This window comes from Pteropus medius, unplaced genomic scaffold (assembly GCF_902729225.1).
Source record: "Pteropus medius unplaced genomic scaffold, Ma_sr-lr_union100, whole genome shotgun sequence".
In the NCBI taxonomy this organism is placed as follows: domain Eukaryota; kingdom Metazoa; phylum Chordata; class Mammalia; order Chiroptera; family Pteropodidae; genus Pteropus; species Pteropus medius.
Window position 1 is genome coordinate 1445358 of NW_024342645.1, and position 6554 is coordinate 1451911.

The 6554-nt window shown below is 48.2% G+C and overlaps 1 long non-coding RNA gene across 1 annotated transcript in view; it reads left to right on the forward strand.

The window, feature by feature from the left end:
* The window catches only part of LOC120605718 (uncharacterized), a 99287-nt gene extending 93628 nt beyond the window's left edge, over nucleotides 1-5659 (forward strand). The window contains exons 3-5 of the long non-coding RNA XR_005653691.1: nucleotides 2696-3085; nucleotides 4339-4409; nucleotides 4917-5659. This is a non-coding gene — a long non-coding RNA (uncharacterized LOC120605718). The remainder of the gene's footprint in view (nucleotides 1-2695; nucleotides 3086-4338; nucleotides 4410-4916) is intronic.
* The last annotated feature ends 895 nt before the right edge of the window (nucleotides 5660-6554 follow it).

A 6554-nucleotide genomic window follows, 5' to 3' on the forward strand; every position in this document is an offset into this window, starting at 1 on the left:
ACTTTCAGGGGCTGGGGAGCTGTCAGGAGCTGGAAACTTAGATCAAGTGAGCTAAGAAGATCCTGTGACCCATCCTCCCTTACATCCTGTCCTACTTTCTTGGAGATCAGACATTAGACAGAAGACATTAGAGAGAACATGGGTGTAGGATCCACTCTGTAATCAGTTGTTGACTCTGGGCACTTGCAGAGAGTGATCATTCTGTGCTCACATTTGCTGACGATCTACTACTTGCCTCCCCAGGTCCACTCTCTGCTTCCCCACCCTGCTCTGCCCCTCCCCCCAGGTTTACCACTTGCACAGCATCAATGAGCTTCCTTGCTCTCTGGCCCCTGATTGGGTTGGGCCGGTGAGAGGCAGCAGCAAAAGATTAGGATTATAGAACAGTCAGGTTGGGGATTAATTTTCCTAACTCTTCCTCTGTAGGATCCCCACGAGCTGGCTGTATCTCTCAATCAAGGGCCACAGCACCTATCAGGCAGTTCCCTACCCTCTGCCTGAAAGATACTCTCTCCTAGTTCCAGTAACTTCTCCTTCCTTGGTCCCTTCAGCCCAGGGGAGGTAAGGGCCCCTGCCATTGCCAGTCTAAGGTGCTGCACGATCCTTGGCTAGTTTCCTTAAATCCTGCCCACATTTTTGTAAACAGTTCTAAAATCTCTTCATAGTGTGCGGTTTAATTGTGTCATCATTCCTCTGAGGTCCCCAAATGAGATTATGGCCCTAAGGACCAATAAGGTAACATAAGCGCCTGGCACAGCCCTTGACTCAAAGTAGGGGCTCTCCAAGTTTCATTTCCTCTTTTTCCCTTTGGAAGAACCGAAAGGGGCTGTCAAAAGGCATAATGTGGGGAGATACCTCACTTAGACCTTAGTGGTGGGGTCTCCCAGACTTTGTAGCTGGTCTCACAGGCTGATGTGTATGGACCTGATAAAGGTGGAGTGGAAGATACTTTTCATATATCTGTTCTTTAGCTTTTCTATTTTATAGCACTTTGTAGCTTCTTAGGTCCTTTGTCCTTCCCCAGGCCACAATCAGACTGAGACACAGCTGCCTGTTCCTGCCCCCATCCCTGCCCCACCTCTCCCTAGCAGCAGCCTAGCAGACTCTCTCCATGCTCTGGCTTGGCAGCAAGGGACAGGCCTGTCAGATCACATCATGTCAGCACTTGAGCTGGAAGTCCATTTGGGCCAAGTGACCTTGTAGGTTTTGAGGAGCATGGATAGCAGGAAGGAAATAAACAGGCTGGCTGGATTTATAGTGTTTTCTCAGCTGGGGGTGGGGGTGGGGTAGGTGGAAGCCAGGCCATCCCTGAATACCAGTTCCTCTATCTCACAATTACTCTTTCGGATCTGTACCTTCAGGGACCTTGCAATAGTCATCTTTTTCCTTTCCCACATCCTTTTCGTGTCTTGGATACAGAAGGGATTTCAGTCAGACTTTGGGAAGGACTTCCCTATTCTTCTACTGAGAAGCACGTTGGACAGGTTTATATACTTCCAAGAAGACCATGGTGTGGGTCAGTTTGCTGTTTCTTGCCATTGTATTTAGATTGAGCCAATCTCACTCCTTCTGTCTTTTGTTTTTCTCCCCCCGCCAATTGTCTATAGGCTTCCCCGATGTGGAGCAATCACCCCATGGAGCATAGCCCTGAAGTTGGGGGATGGAGTAGAAGCCGTGTTCAGGGGCAAAAGTGACATAATCTTGAAAACACTCCATCTATCATCTCCGGCCTTTTACTGTTGTAACAGCCCTTATGGTCCCAGCCAACTGCGGAGGAATCTGTCTGTAGTTTAATTAGCCTCCACAACCATGTAAGAAAGCAATAAACAGCTTTCATTCTTTTAGTGGGGCCAGGCAGCCACAGCAGGGGGAGTCTCATGAGGCTCAGGGCCAAGGAGGTCTCTGAGGACAAATGAAGAACTCAGGGACCTGTAGGGAAGGACTCATGACTCATACCTCCCTTCCCTGCTTGGGTCATGGGAGACCACCTGGTGTACTCAAAGGAAAAATAACAACAAAACATAACAATCCCTTGTATCTACAAGAGTTTTCCATTCACCAAAAGCTTTCTCAGACACTCATTAGGTACCACTATGAACCTCAGTTTCTTCTTATATGAAATGAGGGCATCGAGTTTAATGATTTCTGAGATTTTTTTCTCCATCTAGACCTTCTCTGAGGTCCATGATCCTAATAAAATCCCAGTGTTGTGACTGGGCTGATTTCATTAGCTTCATTTTATTGTTGAGAATACCAAGGAGCAGAGAAGGAAATGATTTGCTCAAGATCACTCAGAGAACCCTGACAGAGCCAGGTGTGGAATCAAGTGAGGTGGGAAGAGGAAGGAGATAGACCATATCTGCCTTCGTAGCTCAAAGAGATAAGAGGTGGAAGAGTGGGGTCCAGGGCCCATAGCTGCTCTCCTGGACCCTTGAGAAGGGGGTCTGCCTTAATGTTCTGCAAGAGGACATGGCTGGGGAGTTTACCTGAGTACAGTACCTAACCAAAAATCTGCACCCGAGAGCCTCCACAGGGGATTCTATTGTGTTCCCTGCTAGATCCTCATAGCCTAGAACAGTGCCTGGCATGCAGGAGATTCTCCAAAAATGCTTGTCAGTGAATAAATGAGTGATTGGGTCTGGGTCCCTGTGACTCCGGGACTCCCGCTCACAATGCCTCTCCTCTTTTTCTGCAGGACCCAGACATAGGAGCCATGTGAGCACTGTCAGCAGAAGATATTGGACCATGAAGGATTCTGAGATCAGGAGAAAATTATTCTTTGCCTGGCTCCCCATTTTTTTTGGTTGCATCTGTGTACCCTCTGACTCCTACCCCTTGCCTCACTTCATCAGTGTGTGATGGATATTCTGCCAGCAGGGAAAGTTTGATCTGGATTTTTAATCTCCTCTGGATGCACCACTGCTAAAATACGATACCTAATTATGGGGACATGATACATTGGTGATGACTGATGAAAAAAAACCCTATTTGGACAGCAAAGCCAATGGCTGGTATCTAAATCTATGACTCCAGTCACCTCAGAGCCCCTCCAGTTCTCTTGTAGGAAGCCAGCAGTTACCTACAGGTAACAACCCACACTCTTTCTCAAGCCCCAGCCAAGCCCTGGGCCTACCCCTTCCCCCACCCCTCCTTCCACAACCTAGAGGCTCAGCTCCTTCCCTTCCTCCCTGGTATGGCCACAACCATTTTGTACCTTGGCTCGTTCTAGCAGGGTACACTGTCTCTTCAGTTCTCCTTATTTGCTGCCTTCCAAAGCCAGTACAGGAGCCTCTTTCCTTCCAAGGAGTCATCTGCTGGGCCATCTGGGGAATAGAGTGGAGGTAACAAAGATCTCACAATATAAGACGTAATTGTGTGGGCTCCCACATGGATCTGAGAGCCATGGCTCCTGCCTTTGTCCTTGCCTCCCCTCTCACAGGGTCACCAAGCCCTGCCCTGCAGCCACTGGTTTCCCTTTCACACAGAGACCCAGAGGCCTGGAAACACACCCAGGGGAGCACAGGAAATAAAAACTGGGGCCCACTCCAGAGCCCACCTGTCTCAAGGGGCTTCTGGATAGCCGCCTGTCTAGGCAAAATCTGTCTTAGGATCAGGCTAGTAAATTGGGCCATGCCCTCAACTCCCTTCCCTCTTCTACAGAGTTTTGAAACCTGGGGTCATGGTTGGGATCTGTGAACACTTGAAATTGTACCACAACTTGTGTGTGTATGTGTATCTATATTTTCTCTGAAGAGTTTCCAAAGCCTTCATCAGTTTCTCAAAGCCCTTTAGAACAAAAAAATTGCCTCTCCCTGATAGGGACTGAGATGATTTAAACAATAAATATGAATTTTGAAGTTTATTGTATTGCCTTAAGCTCCAAATCACACCTTCTTTGAATGTGGATGGGTCCTCTTTTTTGGTTTGCCAAATAGGTTGATCATTGGCATCCCTACAGGTTTCTCATAGAGGTGTATGCACAAGAATTAGCCCACTCCAGATTGTAGCCTGACTAAACATGGGTCACAACGCAGCCCTAGAAAAATCAGGGCAGGGCCAAACACCATCAAAGTGGAGCCTAAGCCCTATCACAGCCCACCTGCCTGAGCAGCCAGCACAGAGCTGATCAGACTGGACACCCACTGGAATGACCTTAGTCCTAGACTGAGGTTTTTTTGAACACAGGCCTTTTCTCCAAGACCTGAGGACTTGTGGGGGACATGCTCCCTCTGGGGCAGGAGGAACTCAGATAAGGTCCACTGTTTGCTAGCTGGTGAGGACCCCAGGAAAATCTGCTTATTTGCTTATGACAAGTCCTTCAACTTCTGGATATTACAGGAGGAGAGTGCTGAGCTTGCTTGTCTCACTGAGAAAACAAAAAGGCCTGGAGACCAAGAAGCATCCATGAGGTATGTTGATAAATACTACAGCTATTCAGTCTACTGAGACTGTATAATCTTTGTTGAATCACCTAATCTACTTGGCTAATTATGCCCATTTTCCCTTCTGTCTTTCCCTGCTACTCTCCCTTCCTCATCACAATGTGGCACTTCAGAAACTCTCTTGAAAAAATTTCAAGGGGTTGGCTGGGTCTCTGTGGAGTACACCGCATTATCTCATTACGATCTCACCTGGTGATCGAATTCTGTTAGCTGACTCTGGTTATTAGCAGGCAAACGCAAACTTATGAAATACCTTTAAACCTGGATTTTCTTAACAATATATCATTGGGGAGCTGACAGCTCTTGCTCGCTTCCCTCTGCCAGAAAGAATTAAGATTTTTCCTAATTTAATCTCTTCCACATCCGAGGTGGATATTTGTGTTTCAGCGGCAAACTTGTGTTAAGGCTTCTGGGGAGGAGGCTTTGAATTGTCACAGAGTAGCTCTCATAATTGTCTTGTGTGCCTTTTTGCAGACAGGGCTGGCCTTGACTACAGGGAGCCTGGGCAGAAGCCCCCAGTATTATTCTTGATGGAGCCTGCAAGCCTGAGTCCTGCTGGGAAGAGATAAGAGGACAGATCCGTGAACCATTGGCTTTGTAGTTTCAGAGTACAGGTGTTTGGAGTGATGGCTAGGCTATCACAGACACTGCTCATTGTAGTGCTGCCTGGATTCTTGGCCTTCTGGCTTTTAGAAGTCAGAGTTACCAGGCTGGCTCTTGATAGTGTTTTGACTGAGCTGTGTGTGCCCTGGCTGTATTCCATAGGCATGGTGCAGGGAAGCTGTTGATGCCCTGCTCAGATACCCATGGCTGGACTGGTGCACCCATCACCCAACTTGCATCAGTATTGGCTGCTAACAACTTTCCCTCTTCTCTAGAGAATTAGCCTCAGCTGAATAAGAGCCACCTGACCCCAGAGAATAACAACACTCCACCCTCACCCCCTTGCCTTAAGCCAATAGCCAATGACTGACTGACACAGGGACGTAAAAGACCAGCCCCTTTGCCTCAAGATGAGTCTAACTTTGTGGTATAACCCATGCTTCTGGGTTCCCAGTGAGACCAGGCTATCGCTGGTCTGACTCAGACCACATCCTTGCTTAGTTTCCTCACCCCACCTCTCCTGAGAGCAATTCCCCAATAATTCACTTCCCAAGGCTCTGCCTCTACTGAACAGTTGCATCTGGGCTGCTTGGTTTTCTGAGCTCTGATGGGCCTGCTCTGCAGTTGGACTGTACGTGGTGAGGACTCACTGTAGATAGTCAAGGCTGGACAGACCATATAATCAAGCCACGAGCAGTCCCATGGGCATGTCCTGAGGACATCCCCCCAGTAATGAACAGGCATGGCTGAGCGTCCCTAAACCCAAAGCCTATCTGGTAGGGGCTGCCTAAATTGCTGTTCCCCCATCTGCTATTGGAGCACATAAGCCACTCTTCAAAGCCCCTCTGTACCATAACCTCTGAGATCTGCATGGGCCCAGCCAGAGCCATGGAGCCTGACTAGGCGCACCCTGCTAAGCACATCACATCCCCTTCAGGCACTGTGCAGGAAGATTTGGACAGTAGTAGGAGAGAGGTGGGAAGAACTGTGTTGGAAAATCTTGTTATCCAGCCAGGCCCCTATTGATAGCCCATGCATGAAACCAATTTACAAAGTATGAATGAAAGCCTTGTGTACTGCCTGTTGTCACAGGAGCTCAGCACTCATCCTGTTCACAGCCTCCACACACAGAATGCCATTCGGCCCTCCAGCCAGGCTGGCTCTGCTCTAGAGCTGCCGGTCAGCACCTGGGGCTGACCAGCCTCCTGGCTTCTGTTTATGTTGGGAGAATTTATTACTGTGAGAGAGGTGAAACACTTTGAGGTGAGCATGATAAATTTCTGATCTCCATTTTGCTGATGGATTGAGCAAACTCAAGCAAGACTCGTTGGGTTACAAGGATTTTCTAAAGGTCACATTGTCTGTCCATCTTCTGCCACCAGGTGCAGAATGGCATGGAGGTTCAGACAGTGCTTGTAATAAAGGGCAAGACACTTAAGCTCTCTGAGCCTTGGTTTTCTTCTCTGGAAAAGGAAGTACCCTTCAGAGCTGACATAAGCACTAAATGAG